A 23826-nucleotide genomic window follows, 5' to 3' on the forward strand; every position below is an offset into this window, starting at 1 on the left:
ACGACAGCGGCTGCTCTGCGGGCACACAACCACACACAGCCCCTCGCGACACACTCGCTTACTAACTACTCGACACAGAAATATCCCAGTAGACTACAGCCTTCGTAGCTGAGATCACTACAGGTCCCCACAGACGATACTTCGTAGGACTGGTAGCAGGGTCCACCAGTGGACTGACTCTACGTGCGCTCTCATTCCATCGCAGGTCTTCTATGCTTGACCCGAAATAACCAACGATAAATTTTAGACTTTTTGTTACTGTAATGTAATATCGACTTCAGGTTTTAATAGCATCACCTCGAAAATGTTACAAATTGGTTAATGTGTTTCCTTGTTTTAATGAATCAACGCGAATAACTTTCGCGTTATTGTGTCAGTTCACAAGAGAACATGCCGTACGTGCACGACATGGATTGAAACATCCGTATGCTACTGAAATGCATTGCCAGCTGAGTTTGAGAGAAGGGTTACCTAACGTTTGAAAAAGCCTTGTCATGGCTTTGTTTTAACCGCCTCATGTTGAGGTGGTACATCAGAAAAATCTTGAATGCCGTACATTGCAAGAAAATTGAAAATTTATGTTATTGCATGTTGTATGTTAACCGGGGGCCTAGAAACGATGGAGAGGCTCCGTCCCCGTCACAGCCGCAGTGGTCCACAACCTCACGATGGCTACCGCAGTCCACTTCATCCCTCCGCCGTCCCACACCGAACCCCCCAGGGTTATTGTACGGTTCGGCACCCAGTGAACCCCCCCCCCCCCCCCCCCGGAACGTCTCACACCAGACGAGTGTAACCCCTATGTTTGCGGGGTAGAGTAATGGTGGTGTACGCGTACGTGGAGAACTTGTTTGCCCAGCAATCGCCGACCTCGTGTAGTTGAGGCGGAATAAGGGGAACCAACCCGCATTCGCAGTGACCGATGGAAAACCTCCTTAAAACCATCCACAGACTGGCCGGCTCACCGGACCTCGACACAAGTCCGCCGGGCGGATTCGTGCCGGGGACCAGGCGCTCCTTCCTGCCCGGGAAGCCGTGCGTTACACCGCAAGCTATGCTATTGTGGTCGTAAGTGTTAGTCACTAATAAGAATGTAGGTATTAAATGGGATACGCTATTTGTACGAGGGACATTCGATAAGTAATGAAACACTTTTTTTCTGAAAGCAGGTTGTTTTTAACCAGGACTCCAATACATCGAATTATCCTCCACTCTTTCGGCTACAAAACCCTATTTTTCAACAAAATCTCCGTTCAATGCGATGGCCTTATGTCACTTTACTGGGAGGGCCTGTTCCTTTATGCCCATATGGCACCACCGTACTGGTCGACGTCGGAGCCAACGTATTGCTGCATCAATAAGGTCCCCATCACGCAAGTACTGCTTCCTGCGGAGTGCATCCTTCATTGGGCCAAAGAGATGGAAGCTTTCATGATCTTCTGTTACGCGGCGCGAAACCCAGTGTTCACACACCTCCGAGTACCCTGGCTGGTGGACGATTCTGTCAGCACTACCAACAGACACCTCCGATTGAAGAGCCAGGTGTTTGACTGTGATCCGTCGATCACCTCAAATGAGGGTGTTGGCAAGTTCCAGCATTGCAGAAGTCACAGCTGTGTGTGGCAGGCTGGTATGCGGAAAACCGGACAGGTTTGCGCGACGTTGTTGCGGTGATGACACACGTCTCACCCAACGACTCACCATGGTTTTGTTCACTGCCAGGTCTCCGTGTTTAATTGCGAAGCTCTGGTTTTCCGGAAAAAAAAATCGATGACAGCTCTCTGCTCCGTTACAGACGCTATTTTCAAGGCTACGAATAGGGCAGCCACCTGTCGGAACTTCAAGAAACTATAGGGCTTGAAGCGGCAACATTCCATGATGTCCCACAGAAAATTCCGCGTTTCTCAACCGAAACTGGTCGAGAAAAATAATGTATTGCAATTCTTATTGAACGCTCCTCGCACGTTTGGCTCATGGCCAACATGAATTTGGCCAAATATATAATACAACTCTTCTACATCTACATCTACATCTATACTCCGCAAGCCACCAGACGGTGTGTGGCGGAGGGTACTTTGAGTACCTCTATCGGTTCTCCCTTCTATTCCAGTCTCGTATTGTTCGTGGATAGAAAGATTGTCGGTATGCCTCTGTCTAGGCTCTAATTTCTCTGATTTTATCCTCATGGTCTCTTCGCGATATATACGTAGGAGGGAGCAATATACTGCTTGAATCCTCGGTGAAGGTATGTTCTCGAAACTTCAACAAAAGCCCGTAACGAGCTACTGAGCGTCTCTCCTGCAGAGTCTTCCACTGGAGTTTATCTATCATTTCCGTAACGCTTAGGCGATTACTAAATGATCCTGTAACGAAGCGTGCTGCTCTCCATTGGATTTTCTCTATCTCTTCTATCAACCCTATCTGGTACGGATCCTACCGGTGAGCAGTATTCAAGCAGTGGACGAACAAGTGTACTGTAACCTACTTCCTTTCTTTTCCTTAGGATTCTTCCAATGAATCTCAGTCTGGCATCTGCTTTACCGACGATTAATTTTATATGGTCATTCCATTTTAAATCACTCCTAATGCCTACTCCCAGATAATTTATGGAATTAACTGCATCCAGTTTCTGACCTGCTATATTGTAGCTAAATGATAGAGGATCTTTCTATGTATTCGCAGCACATTACACTTTTCTACAGTGAGATTCAATTGCCATTCCCTGCACCATGCGTCAATTCGTTGCAGATCCTCCTGCATTTCAGTACAATTTTCCATTGTTACAACCTCTCGATATACTACAGCATCATCCGCAAAAAGCCTCAGTGAACTTCCGATGTTATCCACAAGGTCATTTATATATATTGTGAATAGCAACGGTCCTACGACACTCCTGTGCGGCACACCTGAAATCACTCTTACTTCAGAAGACTTCTCTCCATTGATAATGACATGCTGCGTTCTTGAGGGCTTTAAGTAAAAATCCTCAACTTAGGATGTAATACATCACATAAAAACGAAACTGTTTTTCAGCGTTTAGATAGAGTCGTCTTACTTAATGAATGGTACTATTACACTCCTAGAAATGGAAAAAAGAACACATTGACACCGGTGTGTCAGACCCACCATACTTGCTCCGGACACTGCAAGAGGGCTGTACAAGCAATGATCACACGCACGGCACAGCGGACACACCAGGACCCGCGGTGTTGGCCGTCGAATGGCGCTAGCTGCGCAGCATTTGTGCACCGCCGCCGTCAGTGTCAGCCAGTTTGCCGTGGCATACGGAGCTCCATCGCAGTCTTTAACACTGGTAGCATGCCGCGACAGCGTGGACGTGAACCGTATGTGCAGTTGACGGACTTTGAGCGAGGGCGTATAGTGGGCATGCGGGAGGCCGGGTGGACGTACCGCCGAATTGCTCAACACGTGGGGCGTGAGGTCTCCACAGTACATCGATGTTGTCGCCAGTGGTCGGCGGAAGGTGCACGTGCCCGTCGACCTGGGACCGGACCGCAGCGACGCACGGATGCACGCCAAGACCGTAGGATCCTACGCAGTGCCGTAGGGGACCGCACCGCCACTTCCCAGCAAATTAGGGACACTGTTGCTCCTGGGGTATCGGCGAGGACCATTCGCAACCGTCTCCATGAAGCTGGGCTACGGTCCCGCACACCGTTAGGCCGTCTTCCGCTCACGCCCCAACATCGTGCAGCCCGCCTCCAGTGGTGTCGCGACAGGCGTGAATGGAGGGACGAATGGAGACGTGTCGTCTTCAGCGATGAGAGTCGCTTCTGCCTTGGTGCCAATGATGGTCGTATGCGTGTTTGGCGCCGTGCAGGTGAGCGCCACAATCAGGACTGCATACGACCGAGGCAAACAGGGCCAACACCCGGCATCATGGTGTGGGGAGCGATCTCCTACACTGGCCGTACACCACTGGTGATCGTCGAGGGGACACTGAATAGTGCACGGTACATCCAAACCGTCATCGAACCCATCGTTCTACCATTCCTAGACCGGCAAGGGAACTTGCTGTTCCAACAGGACAATGCACGTCCGCATGTATCCCGTGCCACCCAACGTGCTCTAGAAGGTGTAAGTCAACTACCCTGGCCAGCAAGATCTCCGGATCTGTCCCCCATTGAGCATGTTTGGGACTGGATGAAGCGTCGTCCCACGCGGTCTGCACGTCCAGCACGAACGCTGGTCCAATTGAGGCGCCAGGTGGAAATGGCATGGCAAGCCGTTCCACAGGACTACATCCAGCATCTCTACGATCGTCTCCATGGGAGAATAGCAGCCTGCATTGCTGCGAAAGGTGGATGTACACTGTACTAGTGCCGACATTGTGCATGCTCTGTTGCCTGTGGTTCTGTCAGTGTGATCATGTGATGTATCTGACCCCAGGAATGTGTCAATAAAGTTTCCCCTTCCTGGGACAATGAATTCACGGTGTTCTTATTTCAATTTCCAGGAGTGTAGATGAACCCTAGAAAGAGAACTAAGGAAAGAGGCATCAGTAGGATGGAGAATGACAGATTTCCAAAAATGCTATTCAAATAAAAATCGACTAGATGAAGGAACATAGGGAGATCCAAACCAGGGCTTAGAGTAATATCTGCAACTATGTGTAACAGACAATGCCTAATACATGTAGAAAAGGATGATTGTTGATGATGACTGCTCGACTCCTCTGATCAGTTCTTTTGCTGTATGTGAACCAGCGAGGGTAGCTACTGCTCTTTCACAAAAAGAAAATATGTGTTAGTGATAATTGTACTGTTTAGAAGAAACAAGGAAAGCTTGACAGAAGCATCCATATTGAAAGAGGCAAAAATTATACTCAAAAACATCTTTAAAAAGATGGCATGCATAGTTTTATGGTGGAACAAGCGAGTAGGTATAATCTGTCATATCGATAATGTTGATCTAAAATGTGATGAAATCGATAACTTTTTATGGATAGCACAAGACGAGACACTGAAACAGGTAACACATTTGTGAGAAAAGAGGTGACGATTGAAGATAATTGGAAGCCACTTTAAGATACTTAGCTAGTGCAATTTACTGTCGAGATATCAGGTACTGTCTTCCAATACCACTGCTGGTGGTGGCATGACAATGAGGTGACAAAAGTCAAGGGATACCTCTTAATGTCGTGCTGGACATCCTTTTGCCCAGTGTAGTGCAGCAACTCAAATTGGCATGACTCAACATATTTTTTGAAGCCCCCTGTAGACATGTTGAGCTATGTTGCCTCTACAGCCTTCCGTAATTGCACGAATGTTAGTAGCGCAGGATTTTGTGCACGAGCTGACCTGTGGATTATGTCACATAAATGATCCATGGATTTATGTCAGGCGATCTGAGTGCCAAATCATTCACTCGAATTGTCCAGAATGTTCAAACTTATCACAAACAGTTGTGACACAGTGACATGGCATATTGTCATCTGTAAAAGACTGATCATTGTTTGGGAACATGTAGTCTGAAGTCCATGAATGGGTGCAAATAGTCTCCAAGTAGCCGAATTTAACCATTGCCAGTCAATGATCGATACAGTTAGACCAGAGACCGCATTTCATTTCATGTAAACATAGCCCACACCATTAAGGACCTACCACCAACTTGCACAGTACCCTATTGACAACTTGGGTACATGGCTTCGTGGGGTCTGCGCCATACTAAACGCCTACCATCAGCTCTTACCAACTGCAATTGGAACTCATCTGACCAGGCCACGGTTTTCCAATCCTCTAGGGTCCAACCAATATGGTCAAAAGCCGAGGTGAGGCGCTGCAGGTTATGTCGTGCTGTTACACAGCGCGCAAAATGCCGTGGCCGCTAAATGCGCAGCCGGCTGCAGATTTGTGGGGAGAGCGGCAGTGGTGGGAGGTCGCTCAGAGCGCTGTAGGGGAATTGCCGAGCGCTGGAGGGGAAAAAGTATAAACTGAAGACTACACTCATATTTTTTCTAAATATTAAATGGGCCCCCTCCACGCCCACACTTGTATTGTGACTATTCAGAAAGATCTACTGTCACCTCTGCTTTCGTTCGTATCTAAAAAAAATTCCATGCAAAATGCAGCGATTTATTTTCGCCTGGCTGTTAACTATTAGTGACTTTCAGAGAAATGCCATGAGTGGCGAATTCTGAGTAAAACCTACACATTTCTCTGGTTGCAATGTCAAAATTTGCTTCTTTTGCCAAAACACAGTGGACTTTACACTGTCTCCCCTCACTAACATGTCATGCAGACACAACTGCGAGAAAATTCTGAAACAATGGTTTAATTAGTTTATTAAGTGAGGAACTGAGGAAAACTAAGGTCAGTAGCTTATGAAAAAGCACATCCTCGGTACAAAATAAATGGGTAATCTCTTAACTTACGTTTGCTACATAACCCATAGCATTTCTCGTTCCACCAGTTATTGATGGGTCTTAAAAATTACAATCTTTAACCGAAAATATCTAGTTACTGGAATAACACAGTAGATAATGAAGTATTATGTAATAACGATATGATAAAATACTCTCCTCTTTCCGTGATATCGTTTTCCAAAATCTCATTTCGATATCTGAAACTGTTTATGTAATATGAGGGATGTTGTGGATATTTCACTCTGGCTTCATCGCTGCCGCAGTTCGATCGTAAATAGTGTGCTACATCAGATCAATTTTCTCGAGATTGCTGACACACAGATGCCTCTACCCAAGTCTAAAGAAAAATTCAATACATTAACTAAATTTCATACATAACAACATATTATATAATAAGCACCAAACGCAAAATCATAGCGATCTCTATTTTTCATTGCACACTTTCCCGAATTTCGCGTAGTGTCTTACATTCACGTAAATATCACAATAACTATGACCGTTAACGAAATGATGTGCACTTCATGAACCTGACAGCTAAAGCTCTAAGTAAAGTAAAAATGAAATGTTTTTACCTAATAGTTTCTGTAAAATCGTTTTGAGAAAGATTGCAAGGTGCACACCTCGATTCTGTAATCGCTGACCAGCTGAAAGGCGGGAAAACTCCTCGACCTCCCCTTCTGAACAAACGACCCAGGGCTTTGGATGAAAACTGCTCACTGCGCATCGGCCACCGTCTCCTGTGCGAGCTACAGCAAAGGTACCTGCGTCGGTCGTCTGTTGCCATAACCCATTAACACCAAATTTCGCCGCACTGTCCTTACGGATACATTCTTCGTACATCCCATATTGATTTTTGTAAATATTTCACGCACTGTTGCTTGTCTGTTAGCACTGATAAGTCTACGCAAACGCCGCTGATCTGGGTCGTTAAGTGAAAGGCGTCGGCCACTGCTTTGTCTGTGGTGAGAGATATTGCCTGAAATTTGGTATTCTTGGCACAGTCTTGACATATTATATTGAATTCCTTAACGATTTCCGACATGCAAAGTCCCATTGTCTACCTCCAACTACCATTCCACGTTCAGAGTCTGATAATTCTCGTCTTGTGGCCATAATCACATCCGGAACGTTTTCACGCGAATCACCTGAGTACAAATGACAGGTCCACCAAGGCACAGCCCTTTTAGATCTTGTTCACGCGCTACTACGGCCATCTGTTTATGTGCATCTCATGATCTTGACACCTCAGTGTATTTTCAGCTTCTGGGTCAACAAAAGGGCCCATCAACAGAGACAAATGGCGGAAAAGTCAAGCCGACCGGTTTGGCTGGGAGGTCTGGACAGCCTGACCACCTTATACTGAGACCCCTATTATTCCGTCGGACTATTGGTCTAAGCACATCACGATAACGGGACTTGACGCGTCGGAGTCGATGTCGGGCTGCGAATATTACCGCCTGTATGGCTGCTAAAGATCCGCAGATAGCTGGAATTCTGTTAGTGGATACCACTTTTACCACCAGTATTATAATGACAAATGTGTGTCTGGGCACTGCTCATAAATTGTTTTTTAGCTAATTGATGATCTATACAAAAATTATATGACGCTTAAGGTAGAAGTAGGAGGCTGATGTGGGTATTTATTTCCGTAGTTTCATGTCGACTCAGATGTATTCACGTGATATTTAAATAGTTGGTTTCACGTAAAACCGTGGCTCATACCCAAGACAGGAGGTCTGCGACAGCCAACTCAACTGCCCCGCCCATTTCCTTTCAGTCAGTGTCCTACGGGAACATACGTCGCTGGTTACTAGGACTCTACCATCTTCACGTTACTTAATGTTCGATGTGAGGTCATTAAAATTTTAAAAAGGGGATAATACCATAAAATTTTTTGTAAGAAATATAGATGTTAATAAAACAAAAGTATGCAAGAGATATATTGTGAAAACACTAATGTATATGCTTTAATTTAATACGAGAAATTATTATGCATTGTTTCCAGAGTATTATTTCAAGACATATAGTATGGGGACTATGGCGATGTTACTTCATCAGAAGTAACATCAATCGGAGGGACTGTCCGAGCTAAGAAGGGATGGTTAGCTTTAGAAAATAAAGGGTAAACGTCTTAGAAAAAAAATGCTACCGTTGTAATTAAAAGTTTTCGGATAAATTATGAAAGAATGACACTGATCTGCTTCTGTTCTCAACATAAATATATTTTGCTCTCATCAGCGAAATTTTTCTGTTCTGCAAAATGTCGGAAACGAAAAGTTGTAGGCCTATAATACCTATAATAAATGTACAGTAATTTACGAAATCAGTAAATATATAGGAAATTGTTTTAAACCTTTTGCTTCTGACATTTGGCCCTTACTCAAGTGTTTACTGCGAAATTAGAAGGTTGAGGCGACTCGAACTTTTAAATCACGTTGGTGTTGATAAGTGATTTTGGTCGATATATCATCATCCTATCCTAACGAAGCATTAATCCTCACTGGCATAAATGTAATAGTACACGAGGAGGTAGTCCGTATTATATTATTATTATTATTATTATTATTTATGAATTCTCCCAATAACGGAAGACATTAAGCAAATGACATTAAGCAAATGACAATCAACTTTTTTTCTGGTTCTTCTTGTTGCTCCAATAGATCTTCATTCTTTTTGAGAAGGCTTGCTTTCGCTCTTCTGACCACTTCGGTCTGTACTGTTTTTGTTTTGGTTGCTCTGGTAAAACTTTCCACTTCTCTACTTTGTGCTTAAAAGTATCTCTGTCTGAAATATCGGTTGCTGTTATATCCGCGTTGGTGAGGTCTTTTCTAACTTCGATCATCCAAGGTGTTGAAGCTTTAAGTGAGGTTACGTAATTTATTAGCTTTCTGGTCAAACGGTTTTCTGGTAATCTGCTAAGATGACCAAAGAATTTCAGTCGCCTTTTCTTAAAATCAATTTCTATGTTTGAAAACTTTTCTGTTGTTTTGATTGTTTGCAGTCTGTAGCCATCTTTAGTCTGTCTCGCTCCTAAAATTTTCCTAATGATTTTTCTCTCTTCTTTTTTGATGTCTTCGAGTTCTCGCTTTCTGTTCAGTACTAGTGTTTCACTTGCATAGAGGACTGTTGGTTTTATGACGGTATTGTAATGCCGAATTTTAGTTTGTCTTGACAAGGATTTCTTGTTGTAGAGGTTGTGGACTAACCAGAATGCTTTTTTGACTTTTTGTAAACGATTTTGCTGTGATACTATTTCTTGGCCTGTTGGTTCAATGTATTCTCCGAGGTACTTAAAATACGGGATTCTATTGATTTTGCCATATTTTGTTTTTAAGCTTGCAATTTCTACTTTTGAACATAGGAATTCAGTTTTTTCAAATGAGATTTGTAGCCCAACTTTCTCAGCACATTCTTTGAGTGTGTCAATCTGTTTAATGGCGGTCTGCTCATCCTCCGCTAGTATTGCTAGATCATCTGCAAAAGCGAGGTATGGAATGTAAAGATTGTTTTTGGAAAAGCCAAGTGAAATTGGTTTCCAACACTCATTTTTCCGTAGTTGTTTCTCCCATTCCTCCATAACTTTGTCAAGAACGATGTTGAACAAAAGAGGAGAGAGTCCATCGCCTTGTCTCACACCTGTCTGAATGCCGAAGGGCTCCGAAATTTCTCCCATGAATTTTATTTTAGACTTCGTGTCAGTTAGTGTTTGTTTTATTAGTTCTCGTGTCTTGTAATCTAATCCCCTTTCTTCTAAAATTTGAAATAATGAGGGTCTATCTATTGAATCGTACGCTTTCTTAAAGTCTACAAATGTGCATACTAATGGCTTTTGTCTGAGAGCTCGCATTTTGACTATGGTTTTGAGGTTAAAAATTTGTTCTGGGCATGACCTGTTTGTTCTAAATCCTGCTTGGTATTCAGATAATTTTGATTCTAGTTGTTCTTGTGTTCTCTTCAGGAGACAGGCTGACAAAATTTTATAGGTGACTGGTAAAAGCGAGATCCCTCTATAGTTGTTCACATCTGATTTGTCACCCTTTTTGTGTAGTGGGTGAATTAGTGCGATCTTCCAGTCATCTGGGATTTTTTCGGTTTGCCAAATATTTTGGATAATGTGTGTGATTTCTCTGAGTGAATTTGGACCTAAATTTTTCAGGAGTTCAGCTACAATTCCATCTTCACCTGATGCTTTGTTATTTTTAAGCTTCTGGATATGTGAATAAATTTCTTCTTTTGTTGGTGGTGCTGAGTTTTCTGATACGGTTTCTGGTTGTATTTTCGGAAACCTCTCCTTAGGTTCTGGACAGTTTAAAAGCTTTGAAAAATATTTCGCTAGTTCTTCACAATTTTCCTTATTTGTTAAGGCCAGTTTACCATTTGATTTTCGGAAGCAGAGGTTCTGTGGACAGTACCCTTTAATGTGGTTTGCAAAGGTTTTATAGAAATCGTGTGTGTTGTAATTTTTAAAGTTGTCTTCTATCGATTTTAGTTGGTCATTTACATATTTCCGTTTGTTTTGCCGTAAACTCTTGGATGCTTGTTTGCGGACTTCAAGGAATTTCTTGTGGGTTTCTTCTGATTTGTTGCAATTGTAATTTTGAAACGCTTTTTTTCTCTCTTCTAGAGCGTCTTCACATTCCTGGTTCCACCATGGGTGTTTTGGTTTTTTACGTAGTGGGATTAGTTCTTTCGCTGTTTTGAGGATTTTAGTTCGAAATTTTGGCCACTCTTCTGCAGGTTGGTCTTCCCATTTTTCTGTGATCCTCGAATCTTTAATTCTGTGTAGGTCGAACTTCGGGATCACGGGTGTTCTCCTGTTACATTTCCTTTTAGGTGTGAATTTAATTTTAATTCTAGTTAAGTAATGGTCTGAATCAACATTTGCGCCTCTGCGCACTTGTACATCATGAATTTCTTTTTGGTACTCATATGATATTGCAATGTGGTCAATCTGGAATTCTCCTAGATGATGGATGGGTGATCGCCATGTTTTTTGTTTTTTGGGTTTTTTTCGTAATGAGGTTGACATAATTTTGAGATTGTTTTGTTGGCATAACTCCACAAATCGTACACCATTTTTATTTGTAAATTTGTGCGCGGGGTAGTCCCCTACTGTCTTCTTATATTTGCGGTCCTTGCCAATTTGTGCATTGAAGTCACCAAGCAAAATTTTCACATCCTCTGTTGGAATTTTTGACATCTCTGTTTCGAGTTCTTCCCAAAATCTTTCCGTTTTTTCGGGCTCTTTTTTGTTGTCCCCATTTGTTGGTGCATGTACATTGATGAAAGTGTAGTTTTTGTTTGCATGTTTAATTCTCATTGTCATAAGACGATTGTTGATGGGTTTTACATCCTTTACTGAATCTAGAACTTTTTTGTCCACAATAAAGGCCATGCCAAATAGTGCTGCTCCTTTACAAATTGTCTTGTTCGTTCCACTTTTGAAAATTCTGTAATTATTATAGTCTACTGTTTCTGAGTCCCTGAAGCGTGTTTCTTGTACGGCGAGGATTTGGATTTTCTGTTTAGTTAATTCTGTCGTGAGGTTGTGCAATTTTCCTGTTTGAATGAGCGTCTGAATGTTAAAGGTGCCAATGTAAGTATGTGTTTTCTGCGGTAGTTTACCAGAGCACTCCGACTTGCTCTCTCGTATAAGTCCAAGCTCCCCAGAATCCGAATGCTTGGTTGCCACTTTGCAGTGGGTGGATTGTCCACCTGGGGTAATTTTGTCTTTACTTGTACGAGTCATGTTTGCTTGTTATTTATTTTCTAGCTTTCGCTAGTGGTTTAGAACCAGGGATTGTAAGTTCCTGGAGCATGTTTGCAGCCGCACCTCCTGGTGGACAGACGCTGACCATACTGCCGCTTGTTCCAAGTCAGACGCAGCACGGGTTTTGGTTGTCATTTGGTCCGCGGGTGGTATTTTATTTCCCACCTACCCGGCATATCTGCCGAGCATTCCCCTATCCGCCACCTGTTTTATTATTACTGTGTGTGGAAAGGTCTACACAAGGAAGAGGAGGAGTTTAGTGTTTAACGTCCCGTCGACAACGAGGTCACTGAAGGCGGAGCACAAGCTCGGATTAAGGAGGGATGGAGAAGGAAAGTGGCCGTGCCCTTTCAAAGGAACCACCCCGGGATTTACCTTCAGCGATTTAGGGAAATCACGAAAAACCTAAATCAGGATGGCTGGATGCGGGTTTGAGCCTTCGACCTCCCGAATGCGAGTCCAGTGTGGCTACACAAGTGAAATGGTTAACTTTCAGATAGAAATTTATACTAGAGTGCCGCCGATCACGAGTCATTAAGAGAGATCGATATTAGGTGACTGTCTGTCACTGAGAGTACGTAAAACTATAACAGTACACAATACGAAAATAATATTTGTGAGCAACACAATTTATTTTGAGATAAGTCTTCTGCTACCATAACCAATATATCATAAATTAAAAGCCAGTTATACCATCTATAAACTAAATCATGATAGTAAGAAGTGCCCATGCTGCAGATGGTGTACCTCATGCACAGGCCTAAAATTTTTAGCATTCTCAAAAGTGGAAACAATAACGGGTGAAAAAGTAGAAGCTGTGAAATTATTTCATTTTACATTTCCTTACAAACAATGTTATAAGTGAGTGTAAATCCATTTACATCTGTTTCAGAAAATGGGAGACTTCTTGACGATAGCAAACATTACCTAAACATGTTTTGAGTTGTCATGTGGGCCTTCTCCGATAACATAAAAAAATCTTGAAACATGAATTTTTTAACTTACGACACTTACCAGGCTCCTCCACCAGGAGATGGCCTATGAAGAAATGGAACAGCTCGTATATCTTCTTCTTCTTGAGATAATCTTCCGCATGAGCCTGGGCCTGAGACAGTGCCTGCAAATAAAGCAAAACACTTTGATGAGGACGGCCAAGTCAAAAATTAGGTGAGATACTACAAATAGCACTCATATTGCACCAAGGTATTCGTGAAGACTTGAATTGTGGCTGTGACGTAGGCATACTATAACGGCTCATGCGATGCCCAACATAAGGGTAGGTAGTCGGGAGTACTTGAAACTGGCGGAGAAAATTCGCGTGCTTAGTTCTTGCCGCAGTTCGCTTTGATGCTTTATTTATGAGACCAGTTATACCAGCGTGGTGCGGGAATACCTTGTATTCTCTACTTATATTGATTTTGTTCATCTGCTTGAGGATACCCGCTTATAACATGACCTTCGTGGAGTAACTACCGCCATAAAGTGACGTGTTATCAACGGTACTGCATCTGCTCATCAGTGACGTTGTCTGCTACATCGAATTATTAAATGTGTTTAAAAGTCTTGAAAAGGAAAAAAGAAAAGAGTAATGTACCTATAAGTTTATGATATGAGCAAGATAATAAATTAAACTCGGTCTGGTTCAAATGGCTCTGAGCACTATGGGACTCAACTGCTAAGGTCATTAGTCCCCTAGAACTTAGAACTAGTTAAACCTAACTAACCTAAGGACATCACAAACATCCATGCCCGAGGCAGGATTCGAACCTGCGACCGTAGCGGTCTTGCAGTTCCAGACTGCAGCGCCTTTAACCGCACGGCCACTTCGGCCGGCAAACTCGGTCTGAATTGACTGTAAGCACCTATGAGTTGATTCTGTTAGAACATTCAGCCGTGTTTCTTAATACACACATGGTAGATTGCGAATTGAAAGTTCAGTAGGCTTGATGTATTTTCGTTAAGGTCTAACCATAGCACAACACATACTGTAGGGCGATCATTCACCTTTTGACGGTACACAGGCTGTAATCACAGATCTAAGCTGAAAATGCTGTCTGTGACGCAACAGTAAGAGTTTAGAATAATTTACAAGTTTACAAATAAACTTGAGAATACTCAGACATCGCACCCGTGAAATTAAGCAATTGCATTCTACATGTAAAAAATGATTTAGAGTTCCATTTGGCAGGAATCACGTGAGTATTTCCAGGACGTAATACTGACAATTCATGACGGAAAACGTAAACTGTGGATATTTTACTATCTAGTATCAAAATGAAGTTTATCAATAATCGAAGCGTGCTGACAATAAATTTGTTTTAGGTGTTAATGGTTTCTAATGGCACAGTTCAACTACGCAATATAACTGAATTTCTGAATATAACTGTACATATGTCTCGATAACGACACATGATCGCGTACTCGTTATGAGTGTTGGCGATAGCACTCTTCAGTCACTACCAGATCGAACACGCTCCTGTGAAAATGCTTTCACGTTTTTTCACAGTAGGCAATTCACACAGCAATAGGATTTAAGATATTAGGGGAAGCGTTGCTACGTCAAGCAAAACGCATTTTGCTTTGCTATCGAGCACTGTCTCGCTACAGATCCAGACTGCAACTGGCCGACTGGTGCCCGTCCATGCTGACGACGAAGACCTCATCACGAACAACGGCTCAAAGCTGATGCACGACGTTCAGTGTTCAAGTACTGAACAAGATGGGACTCAATGCATGCTCCTCAGCTTGTAGGTAATTTTTCGACGTCAGTACCCGTTTCGTATCCTGATTTCAATAGTTGTTTGTACGTCGTTTGTGGCAATATTCTACTAAAATTCTACTGACGACTTTTGTATTATATGGTATTCTTTTTATGAAGGAGACTTCACTCAAACCTATCTACAACAATACATAATCAATTTAATCATAAAGAAACACTCACTCCAGTTACAATTGTCTTGCATAGGGTGTCCGGAAACGAATAGAAGAATGAGTAAATCCAAAACCATAACTTTGAAGACAACAAAAACTCCGGCTGTTGGCATATGAACAGATGTTTATGTAACAATCAAATGCGAAGCCAAATAAAGACCTATCCTCGCTGCTATACGAGGGTGGTTTGAAAAGGTCTCCGAATCACCACGAAAGGGTTAGGTTGGGTTGTTTTGGGGAAGGAGACCAGACAGCGAGGTCTCGGTCTCATCGGATTAGGGAAGGGCGGGGAAGGAATTCGGCCGTGCCCTTTCAAAGGAACCATCCAGACATTTGCCTGAGTGATTAAGAGAAATCACGGAAAACCTAAATCAGGATGGTCGGATGCAGGATTGAACCGTCGTCCTCCCGAATGATTTCCCACGAGAGGTCAGCGCTAGCGTAACGAGTTGTTCACGTGATATTCATCGGACTTTACACACGTGCCACGTCAGTGCTCTTGGAAGAGAGCTGTGGCAGTGACGTGGCTCTGTTGTTGTTCTCGTGTAGTGATTTGCGAAGATGGAAAATATCGAGTTTCGAGCAGTGATTAAGTACTTCGTAAAGAAAGGTGTGAAAGCAAAGGACATTCATGCAGATTTCCAGAATACACTAGGGGATTCTGCTCCTTCATATTCAACTGTTTCCAAGTGGACAAATGAATTTAAAGTTAGTAGAGAGAGCGTAGATGACGATCCGCGCAGTGGTCGTCCAAGACGTTTCACTACTCCAGAAATCAATGCAAAAGTGCACAAAATGGTCATGGAGGATCGCCGATTGAAAGTGCGTAAAATTGCTCACGCTTGCCAGATGTCATCTGAAAGGATATATTACAATTTAACTGAAGAATTAGAAATGAAAAAAGTATCTGCAACATGGGTGCCGCGACTGTTGACGCGCGCCCGCACACATGTGCGGTCGCCATGACAAAATTACAGGAACTAAGGTATGAACTGTTGCCACACCCGCCTTATTCACCGTCCGCCTCCCATCTCTTCCAAAAACTGAAAATTTTTCTTGGTGGACGAAGATTCACTTCAAACGACGAATTGATAGCCGAAGTTGACAACTATTTTACAGGCCTGGAGAATACGTTGAAAAATAAAAAAAAGAAATTCAGTGATGTAAGCACTTTTTTCTGTTCAGTTCCGAGAACTTTTCAAACCACCTTCGTACTTTTCAAAAGACACTATTCAAGAGAGTCACAGTGAAAATACGTCGGTTGTTGACAGGAAGTGTAATGATCGGCTGTAGGAAGAAAAACAATCCGAAAGAGAAAATTTCCACCAACAACATAGAAATTTTCCGTATGGTGGCGTACGCAATCATGGGTTAACGTTGAAACCTCAAAAATCGATATTTGAAGTGGTGGTAATATGAGGAAATTACGAGGGCAGTTCAATAAGTAATGCAACACATTTTTTTTCTCGGCCAATTTTGGTTGAAAAAACCTGAAATTTCTTGTGGAATATTTTCAAACATTCCTGCTTCGTCTCGTATAGTTTCATTGACTTCCCACAGGTGGCAGCGCTGTACGGAGCTGTTAAAATGACGTCTGTAACGGATGTGCGTTGCAAACAACGGGCAGTGATCGAGTTTCTTTTGGCGGAAAACCAGGGTATCTCAGATATTCATAGGCGCTTGCAGAATGTCTACGGTGATCTGGCAGTGGACAAAAGCACGGTGAGTCGTTGGGCAAAGCGTGTGTCATCATCGCCGCAAGGTCAAGCAAGACTGTCTGATCTCCCGCGTGCGGGCCGGCCGTGCACAGCTGTGACTCCTGCAATGGCGGAGCGTGCGAACACACTCGTTCGAGATGATCGACGGATCACCATCAAACAACTCAGTGCTCAACTTGACATCTCTGTTGGTAGTGCTGTCACAATTGTTCACCAGTTGGGATATTCAAAGGTTTGTTCCCGCTGGGTCCCTCGTTGTCCAACCGAACACCATAAAGAGCAAAAGAGAACCATCTGTGCGGAATTGCTTGCTCGTCATGTGGCTGAGGGTGACAATTTCTTGTCAAAGATTGTTACAGGTGATGAAACATGGGTTCATCACTTCGAACCTGAAACAAAACGGCAATCAATGGAGTGGCGCCACACCCACTCCCCTACCAAGAAAAAGTTTAAAGCCATACCCTCAGCCGGTAAAGTCATGGTTACAGTCTTCTGGGACGCTGAAGGGGTTATTCTGTTCGATGTCCTTCCCCATGGTCAAACGATCAACTCTGAAGTGTATTGTGCTACTCTTCAGAAATTGAAGAAACGACTTCAGCGTATTCGTAGGCACAAAAATCAGAACGAACTTCTCCTTCTTCATGACAACGCAAGACCTCACACGTCTTCGCACCCGAGAGGAGCTCACAAAACTTCAGTGGACTGTTCTTCCTCATGCACCCTACAGCCCCGATCTCGCACCGTCGGATTTCCACATGTTTGGCCCAATGAAGGACGCAATCCGTGGGACGCACTACGCGGATGATGAAGAAGTTATTGATGCAGTACGACGTTGGCTCCGACATCGACCAGTGGAATGGTACCGTGCAGGCATACAGGCCCTCATTTCAAGGTGGCGTAAGGCCGTAGCATTGAATGGAGATTACGTTGAAAAATAGTGTTGTGTAGCTAAACGATTGGGGAATAACCTGGTGTATTTCAATGCTGATTAAAACAACCCCTGTTTCAGAAAAAAATGTGTTGCATTACTTATTGAACTGCCCTCGTATATTCAGCGTTGGTGAAAAGTTTCAAGAAACCGTCCGGTAACTACTAGTGAACGTAGTTGCAAATGTAGAAAAGAAGCGAGTTCTCATTTCAGTGTCGTATTCATAGTACCATCATTAAATATCATGTATTATAGCTCACTTGCAAAGAAATGGACATGCACTCAGTTCCATCCTTCTAATTGCGTAGTTTCTAACTCATCGTACATAGTATCTCAAATACAAACGACACACAAACCATAATTATCTATCCTGCTGCAGATGTGCCTCAAGTATTTGTCCTATCCCTACAACTTTGTATAGCAACGACCCGAAACCATTCTATGTACGCACTCGAACACGCTGATGACAACGCCTTCCTTACCCCCCGTCCTGCCCTCCTTGCCTCCCTGTGATCCCCCAAGCTCCACTTGAACAACTTTACCTCGTGTAATCTAGCGGTACCTCTCTGTCAAGTCTACAAAAACTGAATCAATACTTACAAGAAAAGCCAAGCGATCGTTTCGACTGTGCAACCTCTCCCTTACAACGAACAACTGTCTAGACACACTAACTGAGGCGCTAAAATACCTTGCCGTTACACTTGATCAAAGCTAACCTTGAAACCCCGGCTACTAACGATTTAAAAGATAGCCCAGAATCGACTAAAACTATCAAAGCTACTAGTAAGTCAAACACGGAGACTAAATCTCACGACCGCCATCCAGACGTACAGGATCATTACCTAAACAATGCTCATCTGTGCAAATGTTGCATGACTTCAGCCTATCGCAAATTTTACTGTTGGGTGCGGACCCTAGATCGATATGCACTGTGCCCCACTTTCCACATCAGACAACATTCTCTCCGCCATATCCTGTACCAAATGAAAAGATCCCACACCTCCACAAACACAACGAAAACATTCACTGTCCTGCTTTTCTCGTAAACTGAAGCACCGACGCCCTAAGGTATCTACAGACAGCTCTACATCGACATCGACACAGATACTCCGCAAGCCACCGTGCGTGGCCTGGCGGAGGAGTTTTTAAAATGGTTCAAATGGCTCTGAGCACTGTGGGACTTAACATCTGAGGTCTTCAGTCCCCTAGAACTTAGAACTACTTAAACCTAACTAACCTAAGGACATCACACACATCCGTGCCCGAGGCAGGATTCGAACCTGCGACCGTAGCGGTGGCGCGGTTCCAGACTGTAGCGCCTAGAACCGCTCGGCCACAACGGTCGGCAGGAGGCTTTCTCAAGAATTCTGTATTGTTGCAGCTCCTGTATCAATACATGACATCTTCTGTTAGTCGACAAACACAATACATCATTTCCCGAAGTAACATAATCTCTTCCTGGCCGTAGACCATGAAACCATCCCTGAGTTCTATCCTACTTATCAGCAATAACTCATTGCACATCCTTTTTTTAAAAAAGCGTTCATTGGACTTTGGCGTTATTCATTTAGTCACGGAAGGAGTAATTACAGATTTGGTATACACTACCATACACACAATACAGGCGTTATGAATTACATTAATACCAGTTATACTTCGTGGTGCATTTCATACATTCACAGAGTCGACACAGCCCCTACGTGTATCACAACTTCTAACGCTGGATACTTTGTGTCTGCCTTTCAACTGCACGGTCCTAACGGATTTGTCTGTCGTACGCCCCACATTGAATTCTGTTGTTATTGCACCCAATGTTACTTTTCTATTGGCACTGACAACTCTATGTAAATGCCGCTCCTCTCGGTCGTTAAGTGAAGGGCGTCGGCCACTGCGTTGTCCGTAGTGAGAGGTAATTCCTGAAATTTGCTGTTCTCGTCATACTCTTCACACTGTGCATCTTGGAATATTGTGTTCCCTAAAGATTTCTCAAATGGAATGTCCCATGCGTCTAGCTCCAACTACTATTTCGCGTTCAGATTCTGGTAATTCCCGTCGTGCGGCCATAATCACGACCGAAACCTTGTCAGATAAATCACCTGAGTACATATGTTAGATCCGCCAATGCATTGCCATTTTATACCTAGTACAGGCGATACTACCTCCATCTGTATATGTGCATATCGCTATCGCATGACTTTGTCGCCAAAATGTATTTACAAAGTGCTCACCAGCATTGTGTATAAACCGTTGACAGCGATGTGGAAGTCGTAGAACACCCTCAGCAGCGCCAGTTGTGTTGATACTTCGAGTGGAGCGGTCTATTGCCCGACGAATATCTGTAGCAGTTTTGAAGCGAATGCCATGAAATGCTTCCTTCATCTGAGGAATCAAGTAGGGCTTAAATCCAGGGAGTGTGGTGGTGACACAGCGCTTTCCAGCACCACCGATCAAACAAATCTGTCACATCTTTCACCATACGCATCTGTGGATTGTCCTGCAAAATGATAGACTGGTCTTGCATAAAATGTCACCAACTCTCTTCTCTGAGCTCATCGCAGGCTGCGTTCCAAAAACGAACAGCCCCGTGGGGATAGTTCGCCTTATAGAAATCAGATAGATTACAAAATGACGTCGGCTACGCGCAGCACTAAGTTTTCCAACGACAGGATAGCTTGTGACTACGTAAACTTTCCCGGCGCTCTCACAAAGTAAAGTAAAAGTGACGAAAGCAGGCAAAAAGCATAAAGATATGAATCGCTACGGCGAATGTACCTCTGCCAATCAAGTCATTTTTCAATTCTTGGTATCAGATAAAACAGGATATCACGTTTTACTTAAAGGCTAGCCCTCGTCTTGATTTATATTATCCGCCAGACTCATTTCAATTGATTCCTTTAACACACCGTTCCAGTAGCGAGACGCAGTAGCAACTATCTGTCTCGCATAATACATCATTCCGTGTCCCTCGGTTAGACAGAGTTCTACCGCCGCAGATTTCTCAGGTTGTAGTAATCATGTGATGCGATGGTGCTCAACATATCTGTCGTGAACGGTGCGAATCGTCTGGCAACTATACTGTGCGTTTCCCCAGTGAGAAGGGAAACTGTAAACAATGGACTTCCTCAGTCTTCTGGGTTTGCTGTGGCCCGCCTTGAATTTCTATCCTGCGCTAACCTCTTCATCGCAATGTAGTACCTGTACCCTACGTCCTCAATTATTTGTTGGATACATTCCAGTCTTTTTTCTCCCCTACAGTTTTTACTCTCTTCAGTTCTATCTAGTGCCATGGATGTTTACCCTGATGTAACACGTGTTCTGTCGTCCTGTCCTTTCTTATTGTCAATGTTCCCAGTATCTTACTTTCTCGCCGCTTCTGCGGAGAACCTCCTCATTCTCTGCTTTATTAGTCCACTCAATTCTCAACTTTCTTCTACATAACTACATCTCAGACTCTTCGATTATCTTCTGTTCGGTTTTCCCACTGCCCATTATTCGCTACCATACAAGGCTGTGCCTCAAACGTACATCCACAGATATTTCTTCCTCAAATTAAGGCCTACTTTTGATACTAGTAGCCTCCCCTTGGCTAGGAATGCGCTCTTTGATTTAGTTTCCTTTTTGTGTACTCCTTGCTTCATCCAACATAGGTAATTTTGGCATCTTGAGGTTTCGGGTATTCCGCCGGATATCAGCGTCGTTCTTGCACTATGTTTCGATAACGTGACTCGTTAGCTTCATCTGTTGCTGCCTGAGACTGCTCATCTAGGTCACTGATGACTGAAATGACGGTCCTGCACCTAGTACTAGCACAGGATGAACACCTGCGTGCTATTCCTGCTTATCTTCTCTGATTTGTTGTGGTCTCTCTTAAAGAACCGTCACTATCTGATCTGAAATCTGAATGAAACAAAACAAACGGTGATGAGCATCCAGCTTAGGTGCTCATCGTTTTCTTCGTCTTTCTCCTCTTCTTAGACGTCCTTACGAGCTACCGCCGGAAAAGCTAGTCTGTGGTGGTGGTCTCTTCATTTTCTCGCTTAGAGTTGCAGAAAAACTTCTCCTCTTCTCGAAAGGTCTCCTCCGCAACGTTAACAATGTGCTCGCACACGGCCGGGGTAATAACGACCCTAGCGTTGATTATCTTGGAGGATTGCGGAGAGAGGAATTTCAGCAGCGTCTCTTACTGCTCGGCGCTGAAAGGATAGGGATCGTGGGGGAACGGAGGTCTATGTTGATAGGGAGGGATGAAAGGGTAAGGATTGAAAAGATGGGAATAGGTTCCGTCCTGCAGCAATGCGGCAATATTATCTAGCAGTAGTCCCACACTGGCCTTGCCCGGAAGAGGAATGCAGGTGGGTGGTGGCTCTGCAGTTTGCAGCGACGACGAGCGGGCGGCTCTGAGAGCAAGATAGGGCGACACCACATGTCGCTTTCCAGATGAAAGATTGACTTCGAGAAACCTTCGGTAACGACCGCATCATCTCTCGGCAGTTTCAAGGTGTGTAGCGTTCCAGATCCCCTAGCCTAAATCCACGTGACTTCTAGATGTGGGCGTATCTGAAAGATCGCGTCTATTGGGGATGTATCCGGACTCTTCCTGATGTGAAGGTTAGCATACGACGACATATTGCTCTGGTTACAATGGATATGTTGCGAGCAACTGTTGCAGATGGAGCATGTTGCTGAGTCAGGAGACCACACTGAACACATGTTATAACTAATAAACGTGCCAGAACTACCGTTATCTTGTGTTTGATCGTTCCTCTTCCTTTCATGCATCCACACCATAATCTGACCGCTACCAGCGCCATCTTGTCACCTGGTGGTAGAAAGTGGAACTATTTTTTTGGCAGCATAACCCCGAGAGCGCACAGATTGATGAACGTACCTACGATGTTCCAGCGTCCCGCAATGTTTACATCCTGTACTACAGCACCGTCAGTTTAATTATAACCACCCTGTGTGTGCAATGAGTGAGAATTACATGAAGTTTTATGGTGGGTGCATCTCATCCAGTGGTACTAGAACAACAGTGAGTTGAGGTACATGAATTTCAGGACCGTTGACCGCCAGTTTGGACCTTCCAGAGCTGGGCCAGATCAAACTGCTGCTATGGTTTGGCGTCAAGCGTGTTTATATCCACTGCTGACGTAACGATAACAGCAGTGGACGCTAACGTTACGTTGTTCTAACAGTCTCTATTTCTGTGAATTTAAACTGATGGTGGGTATTGATTTAGATAATGTAATAGGGGAAGATATACTGTCAGAAACTACACTACTGGCCATTAAAATTGCTACACCACGAAGATGACGAGCTACAGACGCGAAATTTAACCGACAGGACGAAGAAGCTGTGACATGCAAATGATTAGCTTTTCAGAGCATTCACACAAGGTTGGCGCCGGTGGCTACACCTACGTGCTGACATGAGGAAAGTTTCCAACCGATTTCTCATACACAAACAGCAGTTGACCGGCGTTGCCTGGTGAAACGTTGTTGTGATGCCTTGCGAGGTGCCGGGGCTAGTAGTGTATTTATCACTAAATTCTACTAGAATCCACATGTGTAAATCATGCTCTAAGCCCCCCCTATTCTAACTCCGACTTTTGCTGTTGCACAAGGATAAAACAAATACGCGAACTGACTCTAATCAACCCTGCTAGTGGAGTAGAAGAGAGTTTGGCACCTGCAATAATTTAATTTGATAAATAAGTTAAATAAACAAAGGTTTCATTAGCATAGTGAGGAATGATAGGGTTGCTCTATTGATTAACAGAAAGAAAGTTCTGTCCAAAATAACAATATGATTTATTAAGATTAAACGCAGAATAGTAAAAGAGACACAGGAAATGTAAAACATCAAATTGGCTAAAATTGGAGATTCATACAAACACAGTAAAGGTGAAGTTGTCCCTAACTTAGATCGTGAGGTTTAAGACGAAGTGGTATGTGGAGCCAATTCCTTTCCACTCAAATCTCAAGAGAGACACACAGCTAACCCAATAGTAATTGCTGCTACTCGAAACTGAACAAAGTTAGAAAAGGATGAACAGGCGCGCTCTGCTGAGCTCTGATTATCACCTAGGAAAATC

The sequence above is a fragment of the Schistocerca nitens genome, chromosome 6, assembly GCF_023898315.1.
Source record: "Schistocerca nitens isolate TAMUIC-IGC-003100 chromosome 6, iqSchNite1.1, whole genome shotgun sequence".
Taxonomy (NCBI): Eukaryota; Metazoa; Arthropoda; class Insecta; order Orthoptera; family Acrididae; genus Schistocerca; species Schistocerca nitens.